Genomic DNA, 25,056 nt, shown 5'->3' with positions numbered 1-25,056 from the left:
CCGAGAGCCTGGAAACTACTTTCTGAGGCTCTGCCCCCACACAGGGCCAGAAATGTTGGACTCTGACTGGCTTCTTCTCCCACTCTTCCAATTGGTGATCAGTTGCCTGGCCCCCGGAGGTGGGGGCTGGGTGGGTTGAAAGGCTCTTCTCAGTCGTAACACCAGTGAGGATTCTAGCTCACACTTCCCAAGCCCCTCCTGTGTGCATGGCCCCAGCTCCCACAGGGTTCGGTCATTCACCATCCCACGGCTTGATTGGACCGGGACTACCATACACATTTCCTAACGAAGACACTGAGGCACAGAGACGTTAAATGACTTGTCCAAGGCCACAGGATAAGGATGTGGCAGAGCCAGAACCTCACCTGAGGGACTATGAGCTCCGCCAGGACTGGGTGCGGTCCAGCCTGGTTCCCCGCTGGGCCCTGCTGGCAGGGTGCTTGGAACAGAGTAACTGATGAATAAATAAGTGTTGGACGGAAAGGGGTGTTGCTAGTGAGAGGGAAGGCTGACCGATGAGCACAACCGTGGAGAATAATGGTCAAAGGTGGTGCCCAAAGCCAAATTGCCTGGGTTCAGATCCCAGCTTTGCCACTTTTGACGTGCAAGCGTCTTAATTTGTCTCCGTGTTGATTTTTTTATCTGAAAAATGACTATCGTAATAGTTCTTACCGGCTGGGGTTCTTCAGAGGAACCCATGAGTTGTTACTACACAGCTTGGCACCATATTGTGGATGAATAGGTGGCAGGCGGCAGTAAAGCTGTGGACTGGCCCACAGCCTGGTCCCAGGTGTCCTTATGAGGCCACCAGTGATGGTCAGACTCCAACCTGAGAGTGAGCACCCCTTAAACTTTGCACCCTGGGCACCTCGTTCGCCTCACTCTACTGCAGGCTCTTGACCCCAGTCTGCCCACTACTTTCCAAATCAGGGCTCCCCTGAGATCTGGCTGCCCCCACACAGAGAATGGAGCCTCTCAGACCAGCCCTGAAAGCATCTCCAGCCTGGGAACAGTGAGCTCTCCATCACTGAGCGTTTAGAGCACAGGCTGAATGGCCACTTGGAGACCCACAGACAGTATAACCGCTGGAAGGGAGGCTGGAAATCACCCAACCTTTCAGTGAGCTAATGAGCTAAGTAAGCATCGTCCTTGCGAATGATCACAGCGCCACCTGATGGCAATGTGGAAGATGGCCCAGTTGGCCCTGATGGCCTGGGGGCCAGGTGCTTCTCACAGCATGGGCTTGCATTCATTTATTCATTCATTTATGATTTTTTTTTGTATGCCGTTAGACATTCAGCAAACATTAATAGAGGTCCTAATAGAAAGCACTTGGGTTGTTCTCACGGATTATATCACTGAATTCTAACAACACTCTAAAGAAAGTATCATTATCCTTTTTATTATTATTATTATTGGGGACTATTGGGGAACAGTGTGTTTTTCCATGATGTCAAGTCGTTTATTTTCAATCTAGTTGTGGAGGGCACAGCTCACTGGCCCATGTGGGACTCGAACCGGCGACCTTGGTGTTATGAGCACTGCGCTCTAACCAGTGAGCAAACCGGCCACCTACCAGCAGCTCAGCTCCAAGCTCAAGCTGTTGTTTTCAATCTAGTTGTGGAGGGCGCAGTTCACTGGCCCATGTGGGAATCAAACCGGCAAACTTGTTATTAAGAGCTCGCACTCTAATCAATGGAGCCGTCCAGCCGTCCATCATAATCCTTTTTACAGATGATGACACTGAGGGTCAGAGACACAAAGTTACTTTCCCAAGGTCACACAGCTTGCAAGTGGCAGAGCCAGGATTTGAGCTCTGACACCACAGCCTTTCCTCCTAATTGCTAAGCCTTGAGGGATTCAGTTAGAAAGAAAACAGGCAAAACCTCCCGCCCCCCTTCTCATGGAGCTTACAGCCTTTTTGGGGACCAGAAGTCACAAATTCATTTAGTAGGTGTCCACTGTGCCTTAGGCACTAGGCAAGGTGCTGGGGATGGCATGGTGAAGAAGGTAGCCAGGGTCCCTGCCAGAATGGAGCTTGTGGAGAAGATGGACATTAACCAAATGCTCGCACAAATAAATATATAACTGTGATAAGAGACATGAAGGAAAGGTATGGATTCTGAGACAGGATATCATAGTGCCCACCAGGCCTGAGGGTCGGGAAAGCCTTCCCTGGAAAAGTGACATATTGAGTTGAGATCTGAACTATGGCCAAGCCTTATCCAAGCAAAGAAGCATTCATTGGTTCATTAGCAAATGAAAGCAGTGGGTCTGGCATCCATGTTTTCACTTTTTGCTACAAATATATAGACCCATCAATAATAAATTGAATATATGCTTTTGCTACTTGCTTTCTGTGGGGGCAGAGCCCCAGAAAGTAGTTTCCAGGCTCTCAGCCTCACATAGACAGGTGCTGGCTCAGGTAGTAAATGGCCATCAACTGTGATTGCATGGCCATCAGCTGTGGCTAGTTGGCCATCAGCTGTAACCAGTGAGCCATTGGCCACAATATAACTGCTGTGGCTACGCTAGCAGAAAGAGAGAGAAGAATGGGGGCTAGCAAGAAGATGGCGGCTGGGCTGGCAAGCGTGGGTGGCGGTTTGCGGACAGTGTGGATCCAGCCTCCAGTGAGAGTATAGTGCCGCCAGCGAGAATATAGTGGTATGACTCCCCTACTTATGGCTCCGTGGGTGTTCCTTTTTGGCCTCACCGTATCCTGCGTTCTTATGTGGGGAGCAGGACCAGAGACTCTGTATGACACCCTGCACGACAAATGGCGCAGCGAGCAGGGTCCCCCGCACGACACTTTCTAACTCCACATTGTTCCTTAGATCTTTGCATGTCAGCACCTAGAACCATTCGTTTTAACTAAGGAGGCCATCATACCACTGGCATCTCCCATATGCACTGCAATTTATTTTTTCATGGCCCTGCTGACGACGCTTGGGTTGTTTCCAAATTTTCACTCCCACAAACAGTGCTACAGCCCACATCTTCCAGGCACATGCATCTCAGAGTGTACGTATGTTCTAGTTCCCCTGGTGTGGCCCATATTCTTCTAAATACTTTTTAACATCATTTTGGTGGGGGTCTGGGGAAATAAGTTTCTATTAATTAAAAAATGTATACAAAAACAAATTCATGTACCCTGGCTGAAGCCACGTTAAGGTTCTAAAACACATTTGACAAAATGTTTCACACGTTTCTGTAGATCTTGTCCTTTCTTCTTTCCTTTTATAATTTTTCCAAGATAGACAACTTTGTAAGAGACATACTTAGAGGGTTTTAAATTATTTTTTTTTAAATCACTTGTTTCATAAGGAAGACTACCTTTAGCAAGTCTGATTTCAGGATTTCAGCTGAGGGCTCTGTGGCCTTCAGCTGGCTGGTCTCAGGGCAGATGGCAGCTCCGTAGTTACACCACATGACCAGCAGGTGTGCAATACCTACACAGGTGGCACCTGGGAGGAAGGGCTTACATTTCTTTCTATTCAAGTGCTTGCATGTTGGACCATTCTGGGAGCAGCTACGTGGGAAAACCTGAGTTAGCGAGATAATACTTCCTGTTGATCCCCATCACGTGTTACGACCCCACATCCGGCTCCAAGTGCTCGTATAAATGCCATATTCAAAGTTAGTAGAGTATGAGGTCTGAGGGAGATACCATTGACACGGAACCTGAGGCCCGTAGTGGTGTGTGTGTGTGTGTGTGTGTGTCAAGTGAGGGATGACGGACTGCCCAGTTCTCAACAGCCCCTTTTCTGGAATTGTCCCTGATTTTCAGAATTATGGTGAAGCCTGGGCAATGCAATGATAGTGAAGGGTGGTGAAAGGGAGTCTATGGCCAGGCCTTACCACCTTCTCTGCCATATTCATTCACTGGGCACTCTCTACGGTCCACTCTGTCAGGAGCTGAGCTGACCTGAGAAGGGGTGAACTTGGAAAGTCACACCAGAAGAGACAAGGCATCGGATCCAGCAGCAGTTCCAAAACCTGCCACCGGGTGGCAGCACAGCACTGGCTCTGGTCCTGCTCTCTCACTGGCTTGAGGGTCCACTTGGACGCTCAGATGGCATCCAGATCCCTGCTTGTAGTTCTTCCGTCTGTCTCAGCTTTGTGATTCCCTCTGGGCCCCCCTGTCCCAATCAGAAAATCCCTAGATAAGATACTGCTGTCAGCTGAGGCACAATCTTCTGTTTCCAAAGGACCCTGTGGTTTCCACCACACTGGAGGCTTAGGACAGGGCTACCAGACAGCCCTGGAAAACCTAGGAGGTGACATAAAGAGACTCAGGCCACTGTGCATCACAGAGAGGATTTCCAGAACCTGATAAACTAGCCCTGCTCCCTGTCCCAGCTTCTGTCCCTTCACCAGTAGCCATAAGACCCTAAACCCAGGCTCAGCTCCACTCCCTGAAGCCATGGCCTTGGGCCCAGCCCAGCCTGAGAAGGTAGATGGAGGCCCAGGGGTCAGTGGTCTGTGGCCACATTCCAAGCCCAGCCTTCTTTGCTGGACACCATTCCAGGCAGCCCTGACCTCACTGGCCTCAGACCCCCTACATCCTATGTATCAGCACAGGGGTGACCCCAGATCTCTGGACCAGCACCGTTCCATGTGATGGCCCTCGCATGGTGTCTCTGGCCTGGCTTCCAGCCCCTGGCACCCCACTCCCTGGTCAGGATAAACCAACCTATATGGAAGGGTGAGCAGGAACAAGACATGACCTGGAAAGCCTGCCTGAAGCCTGAGGTCTGAAACCCGAGGTCCGAAGCCTAAGGTCTGATAGATTCCGAGCTCCACACTCATGGTTCCCTGCACAACCCCTTCGTTGTGTGCATGGTGATTATAATTCCATGACATGTGTGCTTGTGTGACCTTTTAATGTGTGCATGGTGATTATAATTGTGCACGGCGATTATAATTCCATGACATGTGTGCTTGTGTGACCTTTTAATGTCCTTCTACCCTCCTAACCTGGAAGCCCCATAAGAGAAGGGGCCATGTTCACTCCTGTAACTCTTGCATTGAGCACAGTGCCTAGCACATAGTAGGTGCTCAGAAAAATAACTGGAATAAGTAAAAGAATAAGTGACCGTCTTCCCAGAAAAGACCTCAAAACACCTGTAAATTGTTTTACAATATACAAGGCACGTTCCACAGTGATCTCATTTCATTCTCCCCACCAACCTACAGTAGGTACTGTTATTACCCCCACGTTACAGTGTATTCATTTCTTATCACTGCAGTAGCGAATTACCACAAAATTAGTGATTAAGACAACACAGCTTTATTATCTTACGGTTCTGGAGGTCAGAACTCCAACACGGGTCACACAGGCTAAAATCAAGGTGTCGGCAGGGCTGGTTCCTTCCGGGGGTTCTTGTGGAGTATCTGTTTCCTTGCCTTGTCCGGCTTCTAGAGGCTGCCTGCATTCCTTGGCTTATGGCCCTTTCCTCCATCTTCAAAGCGGGGAAGGGTTCTCTGCTTTTAAGGCCACGTGTGATTAAATTGGACCCAGGATAATCTCCCCATCTCAAGTGCTGTAACCTTAATCATATCTGCAAAGCCCTTTTTTCCAAGTGAGGTAACATACTCACAGGTTCCGGGGATTAGGACATAGACATCTTTTGGGGACCAGGGGGTGGAGGACACAGAGGGTGCTAACGCACCTAGCACAGACAGATTCAAAAACAGGTGAATTCACTCCCCCCTCCCCCGCCAGATTGTGACTGGTGAAGGGAATTCAAACCCAAACCTTTCAGGCTGCAGAAACTGAGATCCTTCTCCCCTTGTTGCTAATGTAAATGCCGGGGGGTCTCTGGACCCCTTTTCAGGAACCAGAAGGGCAGGACACACCAGCCCCGCCCCCTTAGAGTAAATATAGACTTTATTTGTTAAAGTCATGCTTGTCTAAGCAGTGGAAGCATGTGGAAAAACTTTCTAATTCCCCTTATGGTCATCGTTTTAACATAAATACATTTTTTCCAACTAGGGGGAGAAAGGATTAACTCACCTCATTGACTTGAGTGGAGAGTGGGCACGGCGCTCCTCTGCAATTAAACAAATAGCCAGCAGGTGGCGCGGCAGGCTCACAGCTGGCTTCTCAGCCGCCTGGACCACCCCTTTTATGCGGGTGCGGTGGGGTAGAAGCGGTCTTTACCTTCTTCTCTTCTCCAAATCCTGCTCTAGGAGGAAATGCCCAGAGGGGTCCCAGTAGGGCAAGGCAAGAGCATAAAGTCCAAGGGTCACTCAGCCACAGGGCAGTCGGTTTGGGGGCCTACACCACCTCAGGCCTCATCCTCTGAGCCTGGCACAAGGACCAGAGGTCAAACCTGCGTGAGTTACATGAGACGGTCAGGCCAGGTTGCAGGGCAGCAGCAGTGAGGAGCAGCTCATTTACAGGATGCTTACGATGGCCAGGAACCTTACACACAGTTCCACACCCTGAGTATTTCTTATCTTCCCTATGGCCCAGGATGGGTCCTGGCATCAAAAATAGTGAACTGGCTGGGGAGATAGTAGCAATGCATCATTTTTTAAATCGCTTCCAATTCCCACATAAAAATAAACAGGGAAAACTGGCAAGAAGCAAAACTCACAGACAACATTTGCTTCAAAATTAGCCAACCTAGGTATCCTCATGAACACAGAAATGGGGGTAGATGGGTCACAACCCTCAGTAGCCACCTGCACGTCATCAAATGGCCTGGGACGCCCTGACCCAGGCTGTTCTCAGCTTGGACTCTGGCCTTTGAAGCCCCATCCACCAGCCAGCATAGGGAAGCAATGGGGTGTCTGATGGACCTGAGAAGAGAAAAACAGCCAGGAAGTGCTCACCGGAACGTGTGGAGGGACAATTTGAGAAGAGCAGCTGAAACTGGGAGGGGTCTTGCCCAGTCCCAGAGTAGTGAGGTTGAGTCCTTGGGAATGACAGAGGGACTGGAGCACTCCTGCCGAGCAGACAGCCAACAAACTCTGGACACTGACCTGCTGGGGTTTCCTTCCAGGACAGCCTCCCCTGCTGAGGAGAAATTGCTTGGAGCAGGATCAAAATGGAGGAGGATCGGTCAAGACAATCAGGACAAAGGAAGAGAAAGATCCGGATCAAAGGAGCAGAGGAGATGACGCTGAAAACTTCAGAACCCAGGCCACCATACTTGTGTAAACCACAAGAGAACAAGGTGGGGGAGAGCTCATGAAGTTCGACATGCCTTTCTGAACATAGCCTTCAAGTTTAGGAAAACGAACTTCACATAAAAACGAGCAACAGAGAAGTCTTGAGGTCAAATACCACAGAAAGTTAACTTAAGCAAAAGGAGAATTAGGAGCGAAATAACATCCCTACAAAGAGAGTAATACTATGCCAGAACGGGTCGAAACCAAAACCTTCGACTTCAAAATGACCTAAAAGACATTTTTCAATTATGGAAAATGTGAAGAAAAAAACCCCATAAATCGGAATTCAGAAATCTCATAAATGAGGTGACAGAACTCAGGAAAGAATTAAGAAATACAAGAAAAAATCATTTTAGAAATGAAGGCTAAAATAGAAGGAACACAGAGCAAATTAACCCAACCTTACGTAATGCCTTAAGAGACAAAGGGGAAAATATTTTAAATCAACAAGAAATGAAGAGATTTTTTAATGTTCTAGAGAAAATGACAAATACTGAAATTAGGCAAAGGAGTTCCAATATATTATACAAATGATGAGTCCCTGGAAAGAAAACCAAAGCAAGTTAACAGAACACATACTAAAAACTATAATTCAAGAAAGTTTACTGAAATTTTTACGAATTAAAATTACATATTGAAGGTTTATACTGCATACCTGAAAATATCAACAAAGAATAATCATACATATTCAAGACATTTTAATACAATTTCTGGACTTCATAGAAAAGGGGGAAGAAATCCTTCAGTCATCAAGCAAATAATAACAATAATAACTAGCATAAAGAAACATAAATTATCAAGTTTTTCAAGAGTTATGTCTTATGTCAGAAAAAAATATTGAGTGTAGTTAAGATACTCAAGAAAGGAGAATGTAAGTTAATAATTTCATGCCCAGCAACACGGACTTTTAAGTATAATGGGCTTAGACAAATTTTTAACAGGATAGAACTCAGGAAATATTGTTCTGATGAGCCTTTCCTGCAGAATCTATCACAGACCAAGTATCAAACAACCAAAATGACTAGAAAGACAAAAAAAAAATAAATAATAATGGTATAGTTACTGTTAGCTGATGCAAAATGGGGATTGAAAGGAGATAGTATAGCATGTAACAGCTATATGTTCTGACAATGAATGTATTTACAAGACCACTAATAAAATATGAAGAATGGGAAGGCATATGTCAAGAAAAAAAGGTTTTAAACTGTTCCCCGTAATTAGGTTGTTGATGGTATTTCTGCCATCATTTTGAGACTGCTGTGTGTTTAGTTAGCATATGAGGTATTCTAATTCTATCATCTCCTATATCGTTGAGAACCCATACAGAAGGAAGGAGAGATGTAATACAAAACAGATTTAAGTAAAAATCCTAAATGTGAATTAAAATTATCAGCATGAACTCAGGGTGCTATCTCTTTGGTTTATGGCTGAGGGGGTGCGTGTATGATCAAAGATGTTTCTTTGTAACCAAAACGTAGCAAAGGCTATCCCCAGCCCCTGGACCGGGGTCATGAAATACCATTTCCCACTTCAAGAAAAAAAAAAAGGCTTTTTTGGAGAAAAGGCTGATTCTAGGTCTGGAGCAGAAAATGTACAAGATGAATGTGGTACATCTTGTCAGACAGAGAGTAAGGCTGTATGCAGAGACCACTACAGTTATAGCAAAAGGACTTGAGCCAACTTGAAGAGGCTGTCACTGGCCTGGGATAAGGGAATGGGACAATTAGCCTTCCAAAAGAACACTACTTATAATTGATTGTAACCCATGAAATATGTTTAAACCCTAGAGTCCAGAATGATATTGAAAAGAAATTAATTGCTCCCCTGTGGAGGATGGCAAAGAACCGATTCATTCTCTAGAAAACTGGTCAAATAGAGAGGAAGAATCAAGCATGTATCTTGCCTGTCCTGTACGAACTGTACCACCGAGTAACAAAGAGTAAATGAGGGGAAGCATCTCTTTCTAAAAGGCCCTTTCCAACTGGTAAATGAAAAAGAAAGGCTAGGGTGGGAATGTGGCCACTAGCGACCCCCCCACCATGAATGAATGGACTAACTGATAAAGAGCATCAACCTCTGCTAAGACAGAAAGAGGGACCCTTCTCCCCCTTCCCACGTCATTAAGTGCCACCAGATGAAAGAACACAAGGCTGAGAATCTAGTCAGAGGAATAAACCCTACGTCTGATCAAGCCTCTGGATCCAGCTGCCAACTTGCAGGAAGCACGGAGAACAGAGGATGACGTTGAACTGCACGGTGAGGATGACGTCAGCAAAACCCAGACTGGGGAACCCTACAGGGCTAATGGTTTGGGTCCTACAAAAAATAGCTTATAAGGAAAAGAAAGGGTAGAGGGAGACCTATTAATTAAAGTGGCTTTAAGGAGGTATCTTTTTTTTTTAATGGGCAAGTCTAAACCACAGTGTCCAGAGATGCACACCTAGGTGATAAAACAGAATATTGTAAAAAGAAATAATAAAAATAAGAAAATAAAACAGAATATTGTAAGAAAGTATTACAAAGTCAGACTACTAGTTAATTGCAGGGGCAGTGAGAGGCTCAGATTGGAAAGGGGCAGCTGCAGAGAGTTGGGGAGGTGGGTGTTGCGAATTCTGTTTGATTAACTTGGGTAGTGGTTACAGAGATGTCTGCCTTAAGATAACTCATTAAAACACGAATTTTTTGGTGTGGCTTTCTGTATCTGTTTACTTCATGATTTTTTAAAAAAAGGTTTAAAAAAATGAAAGACGGAAATGACTGAATGAATGAACAATCTATAGGTCTCACTGGTCTCTTTCGATGGATGACAAAGGGAAAACTCAGAGAGGAAAGCAGTGTGCCCAAGGCCACACAGCTGCTAAACAGCCCAGTTGAGCTCGAAACCCAAGTGAGGTTCATCTATTCATTTGACACCTGTTGGTTACCTGTCTGTAACAAACAGTTACTGACATCTGCTGAATTGATTGCACATAGCTAAGTTAAAACAGCCTGACTTCAGATCCACCTGCCCTGCCAGGGCATGGGGGTGGAAGCATGTGTAAGGGGTGTTTGCTGGTCTTGGTACCTAGCTGGGTATAGCTACAGCACATCCTTGCACAAGAGCAGGGCCAAGTGGTGCTCTCAGAAGCTGCACCCACGCTTTCTCACCCAAGACTCTGGACATGAAGTTTCACTTCTGTTTCTCAACACCTCCTAGATTATTCTTCCCCTGGAGAGGAGGGAGGGTCTGGGAAAGGGTCCTTACCTGAAACTAAGAGATCAGCTTGACCCCCCCTCCCCACCAGCCTTGCTACCCCACCTGGGGAGGAGATCACCAACGAGTGGGGGCAGATGGGGAGAAGATGAAACTGTGCTATCTGCTCTGCAGGCTGGAGCCCCTCCCTTATCTGCCTTGGTCTCTGATTGGTCTGCCTTGATCCCAGCATTTGGCATTCAGTCTCAGAAAGCAGGAGCACAATAGGTGTTTGTTGAGTGAATGAGTGAATGAATTTGATATATCCCTTTTGATCTATTTCACACCAAGTCCTGTAACATGGGAGTTACACTAATGCCTACCCCTAAGGGTCATTGGGAAGATTGAACCGGTTAATGAATGTAAAATCCTTAGACTAGTGTCTGGCACATAGTGAATCCTCAGTGAGTTATTCCTGTACACTGAGAGAAGTTTGTCCAACTTCTAGGGGATCCAGTCAATGTAGAATTAGGGGTCAGTATGGGGCCACAGTCAGAGGTCGGGGGGCAGAGAGATTTAGTTTAGTATGAGCTTAGTATTAGAGGATCAGTTTGTGGTCAGCTTGCAGTTAGATTTTAAAATTAACTATCTTAAAAAAGGAAGGGCTGGGGTGGCCCGTTAGCTCGGTTGGTTAGAGCACAGTGCTCATAACACCACGGTTGCCGGTTCAATCCCCACATGGACCATCGTGAGCTGCACCATCCTTAAAAAAAAGTATCTATTTGCTCACTTATCCCCACATTGTTCCAGAAGGACTCAAGGCAGCTTTCAGGAATACCGACTGCGGTATGACACGATTCTGCTTCCTGTCCTCCTAGTTCCTCCTCTGACTTTGACCCTGTCTCCTTCTTATCAAGATCCTGTCATTACATTATCCTGATAATCCAGGATAATCTTCTCAAGAGCCTAACGTAATCACATCTAGAAAGTCCCTTTTACATGTGAGGTAAAATATTCACAGGTTCCAAGGATTAAGATATTACTTTCCTTGGGAGACCATATTCTGCCTAGTGGGGGGGCGAGGGGAGGCACTAGTGTTCTAGATGCCTAGGATGCTGTGACTCCCCAGCTCTCTGCTCTACCGGGGGGAACTTTGGAACCAGGAAAATAGCCCAGCTTCTCAGTTCAAGGAAATTTTGGTAAAATGTCCTATCAGAAAATAAAGTAAAGAAGTAACACATGCCTTTCAATCCTTCTAGAGTTTGGACAAGACATTATGCTCACCTCCCAATGTGGTCCCAATGTTCACCTGGGATACCAGTCAAGGGGCGGTGGCCAGTATCAAGATTTGCCTGATATGAGGGGAAATCCAGTCCAGGAAAGACTTCGCCACACTTCCTTGCTCCCTTGTGATTAGAAAGACCATTTCTTTACAATTGAAATGGCCCAAAGAAGCAATAGCCATTTTGGGAAGCTGCCTTCCAACTCTGCAGAAAATATTAAACAGACCCAAACACAAAAAGCACTGGTATCCCCAGGGTCCCAAATTCATGGCCTCCCTCTTCTGCTCTATCTGACCTTTCTGGCTCTGGGTCTGGACTTCCGGCCACGGAGGCAAGGACAAGGCATAGGTACTCAGGAAACCCTCTGGAACGTGGAAGCCACCACAGCTGGAAACCACTCAAGCATCCCTCTGGTAAAAATGATTCTTTTCGCTGAAAGTCATAAATTGCCTCTTGTTTAAGTGACAGGTTGATTGTTTGTTGTCTTTGCTTGCAGGAGACACACATATAGGGAACTGTCAACCCCCACAGTCTGAAGGGGAAGTCAGTCAAGTCCCAAGATCAGAACCGGATCTGTTAATCACAGGGCAGGACTGTGGAGAGGAGGCCTGGTTGGGGGATGGAGACCCTGTTAGGGACCCCACAAACCCGCGGTGAGAGCTGGGGCTACAGGTTACATCAAATGCTGTCCTGTCTCCACCTGACACCTTTGCACTTCTCTGCTCCAAACAGACTGAGCTAATCCCTACGTTTAACTCTCAAAGGCAACACTGTTACTGTCATTTCCACATTCCTGAGGTGGCCACCTCACTGCATCCTTCAAAAACTGACATATCGAGAGCAAAAGGTTGGGGGAAAAAATTAACAGGAAGGTGAAGAGAGAGGGACAAAAGAGAAATGGGAGAAAGCACGCTAAGAGCAACCAGGGGTAATGTTAGTGCAGACAACACAGCTTATAGAGTCCTAGGCACAGGGAAAGCATAGGCCACAGAGCTGATTCTGAGCTTTCTAGCAACCCCTGTGAAAAGGGAAACAATTCCACCACATAATTAATAAGGCCTGTCAGCTAAAAGAAAGACCTTTTCCCACCCAGGAAAATGGCTATTCCTATTATGTGTTAAGATGTGGAAGAAATGTCTTCAGGGGTTCTTGTATAGAGGCCACTATAGAGAGAATGAAGGAACACGGTCCTCAGTAAGATTCCAACAGCAAATCCAGCAATTGGTTTCCTAGGGCTGTTTCTTATCCTTCTCAATGAAAGCCCACAGTATGATTCTTAAGCCCAGTTTAGTAAAACAGTTCCTCCCTGGTGCGTCCTCCAAGGTTAAGTGCTACAAAATTCCTGTTTGGATAAGGGTTACTAAGAATAAGCAGTTAAATGATCAAAGTGGTCCTTTAGGAGTTTGGGAGATGTATAAAATTTTGCCACTGTGTTTCCTGAAACATTGGCAGCTGGATCCAGAGACTTGATCAGAGTTGGGTTCGATCCCTTCAGCTAGACCAGGGGTGTCCAAACTGCGGCCCGCGGGCCAACTGCGGCCCGCGATCCATTGTTAATTGGCCCGCAGCAAATTCCAAAAATATATTTAGTTTACTTAAATAAACCAGGTGAGGCAATACGTACTTCGCCTCAAGTGAGTGGCCCGGCTGTTTGTGTATTTTACCGCATATGGCCCTTGGTGAAACACGTTGAAAAAAGTTTGGACACCCCTGAGCTAGACTCTTGGTGAGCTTGTGAAACACTAGACACCAATGAGTATGAACTGTCAACAACTGTACACGGAAATATGGATGAATTTCACCAATGCAATGTTGAGCCAAAGAAACCAGACCCAAAAAAGTATGCACTGGGTGATTTCAAATATGTCGAAATATAAAAACACAAAACTAATACTGCGAGAGGTCAGGATAGCAGCTAACCTTGATAGGTCACGACCATGAGAAAGTGTGAGAGGGCTTCTGGGATGCTGGCAATGAGTGTTGATGACACAAATGGGTTAGGTTGTGAAAATTCTTGTGATATGGGTACTTTTCTCAGTGTATGTTACACTTCAACAGCAAGTTTTTTTTAAGTGGTATTGGGTCATAATACACATTTTAAATTAGGGGTTCTGTCTGGGGGGACAGGGCCTCAGTCTGTGACCAGAGTTAGAGCTCTTTCTAAGGCTGGAATCTGGGCTCAGCTGGGGAAAGATTCAGTGTGGATGCAGGGTGAAGACCCCTCTGTGCCCGGATCCAGAGCTCAGTCACTCCAAGTCTTCAGCTTGACCGTTGCCATTCCAGGGTCTGACCACTTGATGTCCCTACTCGATAAATTGCTAAGTGAGGAGCTGGTTGTATAGAGCTGCCTACATCAGTGAATGGCCCTGAGCTGGGACTGGTTGGAGATCACAACTCAGGAAAAGACGGAAATGGCAGAGAGTGAATCGAGTGGAGCAGAGCTGACCATTCTGGGACTGGGGTTCAGGCCCCGTGGAACAGTGGGCAGCAGAGGGGACCACAGAGGCAAGGCCAGCTCAGAAGCCCCCAGCTTTGCCCCATCTCAGTCAGCATTATCTCATTCATTCATTCACTGTTTAATAAGCTCCTGCTCTGGGCCGGGCGCTGAGGATTCAAAGAGGGCAAATGGGCCACAGACCCTGTCTTCACAGAGCTCGTGTCATACTCACATCTCCTTGCTCTTTTTCCGGACTTTCTGAGCACATCTCCTTGCCCAGGATCCACAGCGCCCTCCAAGCCCAGAAGAACCTCCATCATTAGAATCACCTCCCAACCAGCACCCCTACCAGGAACCCCCTTTTCTTGTTTGTTGTCTGTTCTTCCCACTAGGATGAATGTCCAAAGGGCTGGGGCCTCACCTGTCTTCTAGGTCCTGGATTTCTCAGGGTCTGGCCCAGAGTAGATGACCAATAAATATTTGTGGCGTGGCAGTGGAATAGCAATGAGATGGTCACACCATCACCGCAGAACCAGGCAGAAGCGAGCAGCGGTTCCTTTGGGTCTGGGGCACCAGACTCCCCAGACCTTGCAATTCTGGAGGAAACGTCTGACAGTGTGGGTGGCTGTGGACACCTGAGTAGTTTCGGCTGGGAGGGCTGCAGAAGAACTTGCTGTTAGCTCAGCAGACAGACCCTATGGCAGTTCCACTTCCCCTTTTTCAAAAGTAAAAAAAGATGGGGGAGGGAAGGGGCAGGCTTCCACACCACACCGACAGGCCCAGGGACCTGGTTATAGGAACAGCAGTATGAGGCAGCAGAGATTAAGTAGGAACTAGCTAGGGGGTGGCCTGTCTGCCTCTACCTTTAGGCAGCCTACTAGCCACCTCCATCCAGCCTTGGCAGATAATGAAGGGCAAATAGACCAGCTGGGTTGGGGCCCGCTAGTATCCTGGGAAAGAGACCTGGGCATAGCTTTGGGTAAAAGAGGCTGGAGGGAAGGGGATGGAGAGCTGGAACTGCAGGCAGGTACTCCCTGGAGAAGGGAGAAGGAACTGAGAGCCTGAGACTACGACGTGGATGGCCACGTGGATGCAGGCAGCTCCCTTGGACCTTCAGAGGACAAGTTTTATCCCATTTCCTTGGGCACCAGAGATGGAGGGATCAGGATGGGGCCTCTAGCCCCAGGGCCTACATCCCACTGCCCTAGGCACGTCTGATCAATGTTCTACATTTGCTATTCCCTGGGGGTTAGAGCAGACCAGCCCTATCCACTAGAATTTTCTGCAATGATGACAATGTTCTATAGCCAGGTTTTCCCATATAATGGCCATTAGCCACACAGGTCAGTATCTCCCATAATGGACAGCACAGCTCTAGACTCGTGTGTAAAATGTGTAAAGCCACCTCCCCTCCTTCCGTTCTCTTCTGTCCTACTCTTCCACTCCTGCCTCAAGCCATCAGCCAAAAATTATGTCATAATGGGTGTGAATTTCACAGGCTATAAACTCGTGTAAAACGAATATATAAAATACTTAATGTTTCTAACACTGAGTGTAATGCCCATCCTGCCTAGGCGCAGAGATTTACTCTAAATAAACTCAGGTCCACGGCAGTCAAGTGACAGTTTTCTCTCTCCTTTTTTCTCAGAGTACCTCGAAGTCTCAGGGCAGGGCAGAGTACGTAGGTGTCACCCAAGCATTGGGAGGGGGGACATTTAGCTCCTGAGGGGCCACTTCCATGCTGGCACCCAGCTATTAGTCCATATGCTATTCATTCAATCTCTTCTTTAATCTCCAGACTTCATCTCTGGGTTCTACTATTCCTATGACTCCTGCAGGGGCAGGTACAGACGCCCTTCTTAAAGACCCATCTCGTCATCTAACTCTACTGCCCCCACCTGCCACATACTCCCACACGCCCTTCCCTTGTTAACATTTATTGACCATCTCCTAAGTACCAGGCATCTTCTAAGCACTTGAAAATCATTAGCCCATTTAGTCTTCCCAACAACTCCCTGAGGTAAATACTGTTATTATTCTCATTTTTCGAATGAGAAACTGAAGCTTAGAGAGGTAGTGTGAACAAGCTCCCACAGAAAGCTAGGACTTCAAAAACCAATATTAGATATGCATCTTGCCGCAATACTCGGTCTAGGAATCGATCCCCAAAATATGCTGGCAAAAGTCTGAGAGTTTATGCACAAGATCATTTGTTATAGCACTCTTTGTAATAGCAAATGGATACAAACTACCCAAATGTCCATCAACAGGGGATTAAGTGAATAAGTCATGGTACGTTTATACAACGGAGTACTATGCAGCTGCAAAAAGGAATGAGAGCTCTATACACTGTCATAGAGTGAACTTCAGAATATATTGTTAAATGAAAGAAGTGTATATGGTACGCTACCACTTATATAAGGAAAAGGGGATATAAATACTATAAATATACATATATGCTTATTTGTTTTAATTTGAAAAAAAAACTTTTTAAATAAATGAATACCTATGAAGAGGGAGAGACTAGAGTGGAGGGCACAGATATAGAAGTTAGATTAACCTGAATATACTTTATTTTGAAGATTTGGCTATGGGATGGTTTTAAAGTTCTACATAATTATTAAAGAAAAATTTAATTTTAAATAAAGTAATCCCTAAAACTTGAAAGTGAAATGAAACAGATGTATCAAACTATGAATTAAATTGAGAGTGTAAACACTCAGGGAATAATTATTTCAAATGACGTTAGATACAGTCATTTGATTGTACATTCCCATAAGGATATACTCAAAGAACAAGAAGAACTGCAAAAAAAAATGTGTTTAATCTTAAAACACTTGGTAATCACATTATTAGTAAAATCTGTTATTTTTACCTATCACAAGATAAAGCAAATAAATCAAATGTTATTGCCATTAGAAACCAAGACCCTTGGCCTAAAGAAAAGAAATACAAATATAAAATAGAAGAAGTCAAGTAAAAACTCTGCAAGAATGTAAACTCAAGGTCTCTTGAAAATTCTGATTTCTACCCGCTGAAGAGGTCTAGAAACAATTACCAATGCAATAGCTATGAGTACACACCACTAGAGAAAAGATCGTGAAAGATCTAAATACCATTTCCCATGAAAGGATCAGGGCTCCTTAGAGAGTGGTTGATTCAAGATCTGGAGCAAAAAAAAAAATGTACAAGATGAACTTGGAACATCTTGCCATTTCAGAAAGTAAGGAAGGTACAGAGTCATGTCAAAAGGGCTCAGAATTCAGGCTGGCCCAGTGGCTCAGGCGGTTAGGGCTCCATGCTCCTAACTCTGAAGGCTGCTGGTTCGATTCCCACATGGGCCAGTGGGCTCTTAACCACAAGGTTGTCAGTTCAATTCCTCGAGTCCCGCAAGGGATGGTGGGCTTTGCCCCCTGCAACTAGCAACGGCAACTGGATCTGGAGCTATCTGGAGCTGAGTTACATCCTCCACAACTAAGACCGAAAGGACAACAACTTGACTTGGAAGTACACACTCTTCCCAAATAAAGTCCTGTTCCCCTTCCCCAATAAAATATTTTTTTTTAAAAAGGGCTCAGAATCCAATTTGAAGAGGCTATAGCTGGCCAAAGATGAGACAATTTGAGCATCGATAAGGCTTAAAAATCAAGCAGATTTAAAATCCATAAGTTTATAATGATATTCGAAGGAAGAAAGAAAGAAAGAAAGAAAGAAAGAAAGAAAGAAAGAAAGAAAGAAAGAAAGAAAGAAAGAAAGAGAAGGAAAAGGAAAACCTCAATGGATTCCCTTTGAACGTGTCAGGGAACCGACTCATCATTTTGAAAATTGCTAAGTAAAGGGAAAGGATTAACCTTTTTTTCTACTTTTCCTATATGAACTGAATCTCTTAAGCAAATAATTGGTTAGAGAACGTTTCTCTTGACAGGAATACTTCTGCTAGTAAATGAAACAATTTTTAAAGACTCAGAATTTCACATTTTGTGTTTTGCAACCTTTAACAAAACAATAAATTTAGGCCACAATCATCAATGTCTAGGAATTTCACAGAGAGACAAATATACATGATATGCCTCCTGGTCGAGATATATGAAGTCACCTGTGAAGCATTCTTGCTAAAAAACACATTTAACCTGACTATTAAGATACGCATCACATGAAATAAAAGGATCAGGGAATATGTTACGTGACACCACAGGGATACAGTCAGCAAACTCCAGAAGATGGGAACGCCTACAAGACAGATACTTCATTTTTTCAATGAACAGAGAAAGGGAGACCTTCTCCAAGTCCCGTCTATTCCAGCTCCCACGCTTAGAAAAAGAGAGATATAGAGGGAAAACCTATAGATTAAAAAAGACTTCTGAGACATATTAGTCAGTGCAATGTATGGATCTTGTTTGGATCTTGATTCAAACAAACACATTATATGTTTTTAAAATAGGCAAAAAATTGGGTATATTTGAACCCTGACTGGATGTTTGATAATATTAAGAATTTGTTGTTGATTTTTTTACATGTCATGCTGGTATTGTGGTTACACGGTTAAAGTTCTTATCGTTTAGAGAGACATACGGAAATGTTTACAGATGAAATGATATGATGTCCGATATTTGCATCAAAATAATCCAATAGAGGAGGGAGGTAAGTGGGGCACACAATGAAATAAGTTTATCCATAAGTCAATAACTGTGAAAGCTACATGATGGGTACATGCAGGTTCAGTATATTATTCTCTATTTTTGTATATACTTAAAAATTTCCAGAATAAAAAGTTTTAAGGAAAAAAAATTAACATTATTTCTATTCTTTCTGCATTTCTGCTGTAAAAACCACCCCCAAAGCCAAAGGTACTAGTCTGAACCTGAGAAAGGTGATGGGATAAAAGTCTTGTACAAGACTTTATACAAGAAAAAGAAATACACTGGTTAATACTTCAAACTATTTTTTAAATCTGGGGTGACAGTCACACAGTATAAAATGTACCATTTTAAAGTACACAGTTCAGTGGCATTTAGTACACTCACAAGGTTGTACAATCACCACCTCTGTTAGGTTCCAAAACATTTTTATTCCCCCAAAAGGAAAACCCACACTCATTAAGAAGTCACTCCTCATTCCCTCACCTCCTCAGCCCCTGGCAACAACCTATCTGCTTTCTGTCGCTATGGATTTACCTGTTCTGGATATTTCATATAAACGGAATCATGCAATTATGTGACCTTTTATTTCAAACTATGTCCAACTACACATTTACTGAGCTCTATTATGTTAACAGGCACTAGGCTGGCTAAGTGCTCGAGGTAAGATGGTGAAGAAGACAGATGTGATCACTGCCTTCATGGGGCTTATGAGGCAGCAATTATGCAAATAAATACAAACAATTAACTATCTAATTACAAATGTGCAAATGCTGCAGAGTTGAAGAACACAATCTATGGGGAAGGTAAAATAAAACAGGGTCTGATCTAGTTTGGGGAGTGAGAGAAGGCTTCTCTAAAGAGGTGCTATTTAAACTGAGCCTTAAAGAATGAATGGAGTTTAAGCCACAGAAAAAAAGGAAAAACAAACTTTCTGGGCCAAGTTGTGGGGTAGGGAAGATCTAATCAGAGGAGTCATGAAACTTGATTTGTTTTTGTTATATTTTTATTGACTAAAGTCCAGAGTTTACATTAGGGTTCACTCTTTGTGTTGTGCAGTTCAATGGGTTTTGGTATATGTACAATGACATGAATTCACCATCAGAGTGTCATACAGAATAGTTCCACTGCCCTAAAATTGCCTTGTGCTCACCTATTCATCCGCCCCCTGTACTCCTTGACTGCTGGCAATCTACGGATCTTTTTACTGTCTCCTGTAGTTTTGCCTATTCCAGAATGTCACAAACTTGGAATCATACAGTATGTGGCCTCTTAAGACTGGTTTCTTTCACTTAGCAATGGGCATTTAAGGTTTTTCCATGTCTCTTCATAGCTTCATATTTCATAGTTTCATAGCTCATTCTTCGTGGGCGTATGTGTGTGTGTGTGGGGGGGGTTATAAAATATACATAACATAAATTTTACCATTTTTACCATTTCTAAATGTACAGTTCAGTGGAATTAAGTATATTTACATTGTTGTGCAACCATCACCGCCATCCATCTCCAAAGCTTAGCTTATCCCTTTTTATCGCTGAATAATATTCCATCACATGGATGTACCAGTTTGTTTATCCATTCACTGCTTGAGGGATGATTTGTTTTTTGTTTTGTTTTCAAACTTTTATTTATTTTAAGTGTGTTTTTCCAGGACCCATCAGCTCCAAGTCAAGTAGCTGTTTCCATCTAGTTGTGGAGGGCGCAGCTCACAGTGGACCATGTAGGGATCGAACCAGAAACCTTCTTGTTAAAAGCACTGCACTCTAACCAACTGAGCTAACTGGCCGCCCCAGAGATGATTTGTTTTTAAATAAGACCATCAGCTACCATGTGGAGGATTAATTGGAGGAGGGCTAAGAGAACAGGCAGGGAAGATGGGGAGGTGGCTAAGACTGTCATCCATGCAAGAGGTAACAGCAGCTTCAACTGGGGTGATCTCAGGGCAGTGGAGAGAAGGAGGAAAATAAGAGAGAATGAGTGGAATAGAATTGGCAAGGCTTGAAGACAGATTAGATGTGAGTGTGGAGGGAGAGGGAGGAGTTAAGCATGAGGTCCCGCTTTGTAGCCTGGGTGACTGGGTACGTAGATATTGGTGTCATTGACTGAGATGGAGAAATGAAAACAGAAGGAGAGGTCTGGGAGAAGACCACAAGTTCAGCTGTGGATCTGATGTTTTGAGTTTGAAGTGTCTGAGAGACATCTAAATGGAAATGTAAAGTGCCCCATGGAACGTATAGATGTGGACCTCAGACCTCTTTCCCCTCCCTTACCAAACAATCCACCCCACTGGCCTTAATTCTATTCTGAACAGGCCAAATTTTCTCCAGCCTCAGGGCCAAAACATTGCTGTTCCCTCTGCCTGGAACACTTTTCCCCCACTTGGCCACATAACTAACTCCTTCATAACCTTCAGATCTCCGGTGAAATATCACCTAATCAGAGACTCCTTCCTTAGACCCAAGCTAAAGGCAACATAAAGGGATGAGTTAGGGACCCACGTTGGTCAGATTTTGCTACAACAATACTGCATGCAAAACAACTTCTAGAAACTCAGTGCTTAAAACAGCAAACATTCATTTCTTACCCAGAAGTCTGTGGGTCAGCTAGAGTTCATCAGGGCTCACCTGAACTGGGCTGGGCTGGGCCGGCTGGGCTCCAGGCTCCAGGTGGAGTGCAGGGCTGCCTCATGCATCTTCCATTCTGAATCCAGGCTGAAAGAGCCCCACTGTTGGGTACTCGTGATTCTCAAGGCCAAGGACAGTGCTCAAGAAGGGTAAATGGAAGCACTCGGTGTCTTGGAGCTGGCCCCTGTCATTTCCACACATATTCTTTTGGCCAAAGCAAGTCACATGGCTAAGTCCAATATCAACAGAGTGAGGAAGTATATTCCTCCCACGGTGAGGAGGGCTGGGGGAAGTAAATATTTGCTATACAAAATACAGTCTACCACAGGACCTAATTCTTTTTTTCCTAGATGGCCATGTTTATTGAGTACTCCCCCCACACTCTTAGGAGATACCATCTTGTATAAATGCATGAATGAATGAATGAATGAATGAGGGAATGTACCTTTCAAGGCAAGAAGATTCTGCTTTCTTCAAATAAGGAACCTGAGGCTCAGAGAGGGGAAGTGACTTGCTCAAGGTCACAGAAACCACCTGTGGCAAGCCCAGCCTGTCTGATTCCTACATACAGTGAGTGAGGTGGGGAAATGTTATTCTCTGGACCGGGGGTGGGGGTGGGGGTGTTCTATCACTCATTCTGCCCTTTGTCTGAGGCTTGGTTGACAAGCACATAATTGGGGGCAAATGCACCAGAAGGTCTCTTTGGTTATTGAACCTCAGGTCTCCCTCCAAAGCCAAATAGGACTTTGATTTGTCATTTCCGGGTCCCAGAATCCTGAATGTTAAGTGCGTGCAGAGCGAATGAGTCATCGGAACTATGGTGACTTTAATTGCTGATTAATCGTTCCGTCAAATTCTGTGTCCCACCCCAAGTGTGCCCTCCCCTAAGGTACAGATGGTCATCTCTACTTCTGCAGCGTGAGGCACACCGCGGAACTCAAAAACTAGGTCTAGGAGAAGTCTGGGAAGACACGCCTCAGAGAAACAGAGGCCCCTCTTTGGAAACAGGATTATTTAGGAATTCAACTCTCTGCTTTCTAGCTCTAGGTAACATTTGAACCATTCACAATGAACATAAGTTGCTTCTGTAATCAGAAAGGAAAAATCAGTCTGGAAATATTTTCAAGTTCATACTAGCATGCAAAAAACAATCACTTGCTGGTTAGTTGGGAAACTCCTGAAAATCATCTTGCTTCAGAATCCTACTCCCACGTGTTGTTAGAAGCCTGTTTTCAGAAACACCGAGTTAATTCCCAACCACTCCTTCAGACAGCAAGCCTGTGAGCACCTACCATCCGCCAAGGGCTAAGTGAGCCACCATGGTGACGAGTGACAAGCTGAGGAACAGGTGGTAATCAGAGTCAGTGAGGTCTGCATTCAAACCATAGCTGACATAGACGGAGCTGGCCCATGGGCCAGACACTGTGCTAAGTGTTCCACATGGATTAACACGTTTAATCCGCACAACGAGTTGATGTGGTAGGAGCTATAATTATACTGTTTTACGGCTGTGGAAACTGAAGTGCAGAGCGATGAAGGAACTTGCCCAAGGTCACATACTAGCAGACGGTGGAACTGACATTTGATCCATCCTAGAGCCTGTGCTCTTGACCGCTACCCCCTAGAACCCCCCACTAGGAATCTGCCCAAATTCCACAGGCAGGAAGTAGCAGAATCAGAATTCAAATCAAGCAAGGTTCATCAGTTCCCAAAGAATATGTTCCTAACGGATAAGAAGATGCCCTTCTCCTTTCTACGCCTCCCCATTTCTGGATCCGACACCAACACGCTGGTGACCTGGGTCACCGCTCTGAACCTCAGTTTCCATGACTGAAAATGGGAAGAACATTGCTGGCCCCAGGGAGCTGAGGAGGCTTGTGTGACAGGACAGTTCCTCCCACGGAACGTGGTAGGTACTCAGTTCGGATACATCTGTGCCCTTCCTGCTTTCCAGGAGTTCGGTGCAGGTGGCCAAGTGGACACGAGAACAGGCCCAGCCCATGAGCTCTATGTCATAGGGGTGGACTAGGTGCTGTAGGGGCAGAGGCTGGGCACAGGATGAAAAGTCAAGGGTTACTGTGTATCCAGAAAATTCAGCTGAGGGAACACTGGAATAAACAACCCCCGGGGAGTGGGGGGGAGCTTGGTTCGTCATCTTTCCTGTTTTCCCAGACTGGCCTCATCCCAAAGCCTCTTCTTAATCTTGTCAGGATTTTGGCCCTCGGCCCCGGGAAGGAGCTGCCAGGAGGCCCAGAGTGAGCCAAGTCTTCAAGGAAGTGATGTTTTCGGTAGGTCAAGAGAAGGGAAGAGGCTTTCTGGGAGTGAGGACACGGAAAGGACACAACAAGAGGAGGGCTCAGCGGGCAGTTCCCTCCTTGAACCAGTGGAGAAACTGAGGCTTAGAACAGGCACGGTTTATTAATTTGCTGGTGGCAGGGGTGGGACAAGTAGCCTACAGCAGGTCCTCAAATAACTTCATTTTGCTCAGCATTGCTTGTTATAACGTTGCTCTCATAGGACTTTAACTCTTGTTTATATCAATCAGCATATGGTATATAGGATTTATTATACGTCATTTCACCACCATTCCAAGAACCTATCAAAGACGTTAAGTGAGGACTTACTGTATACTCCTGCCTTCCAATCCAGAGTTTTCTCCACCACACAGTACCAAATGCTCACCCCCTTTCTACTCTAGGGCTACCCAGGTAGAAGGAGCTGTCTTCACTGCCCCTTTTCCACAGCTTTTTCTGGCAACATCTCTACATCACTGCCCTGGAACGTTAGAAAACACAGGTGTGGGTACTGTAACAATCTTGGTGAGTTTGACCATGTAGGAAATGGGGATGATAGACCCTCTGAAACAAAGAGTCAAGATTCCCTGAGCACCTACTATGTGCCTACACAGGGCCAGGTACATTCCACACGCTACATCATATAAGCAGCACACTAACTCTGAGAAGTAGATCACATTCCCCTTTTGCAGATGAGAAACCTGGGGCTGATAGGAGAGGTTTCCTGCCAACGCTACCTCCAACCCATAGCTCTCTTCTGAGCTCCAGACCTGGCTATCTGCTACGTCTTGGGCATCCCCATTTGTATGTCCCACGTACTTCTCAAACTCATCTTGAACGATCCTAAACTCATCGCCTTCCCCTAACCACAGACCTCTGCTTTCCCATCACAGCCCACTACTCAGCAACCAGGATATCGACCTTGACGTGACCTTCTTGCCTGGTCCCATCTCCAAGTAGCAGCCGGGACAATGGATCCCACCTTCAACTCTGTTTCCCAGACACTGGATTTCCTTAAATCCAGGGCTTGTAACATAGTCCAGACTTTTATCGTCTCACACCAAGAGACTCCCACAGCTGTGAATAGGCCATTCTACCTCTAGTTTAATCCCACACTCATCTATGCCCCACCCAAACGTCAGGGTAGTTTTTCTAAAATGCAAATCTTCCAAGTCTCACCCAATTGAAAATGCTTCAGTGGCTTCTCAATGCCCTCAGAAGAAACCCCTTACCTGGGCTTACCAGGCCCCCCAAATCTTGGCCCTTGCTGCCCACTCTGGTCTCAGGTTGGGTCACTCCCTACCATCTATCCCCCAAGCCTCGGACAGCCTGGAATACTCACAGTTCTTCTTTGGCACATGCTATTGTCTCTGCCTTCCCCTGGCTAACTCCTTCTCATCTTCAGGTCTCAGCTTAGTCACCACTTCCTG

General features: G+C 45.3%; 1 long non-coding RNA gene across 1 annotated transcript; it reads right to left on the bottom strand.

The window, feature by feature from the left end:
- Window positions 1-4,613: 4,613 nt before the first annotated feature.
- LOC141568210 (uncharacterized) lies at window positions 4,614-25,056 on the bottom strand. The gene is made up of 3 exons (XR_012491257.2): window positions 24,969-25,056; window positions 6,017-6,335; window positions 4,614-5,487 (listed from the first exon to the last, which is right to left on the bottom strand). It is a non-coding gene; the product is annotated as an uncharacterized LOC141568210 (long non-coding RNA).

The sequence above is a fragment of the Rhinolophus sinicus genome, chromosome 13 (assembly GCF_057876585.1).
Source record: "Rhinolophus sinicus isolate RSI-liver-muscle chromosome 13, RSI-T2T, whole genome shotgun sequence".
NCBI lineage: Eukaryota > Metazoa > Chordata > Mammalia > Chiroptera > Rhinolophidae > Rhinolophus > Rhinolophus sinicus.
Note: the sequence above shows the minus strand (reverse complement) of the source record. Positions and strands in the feature narration are given on the sequence as shown.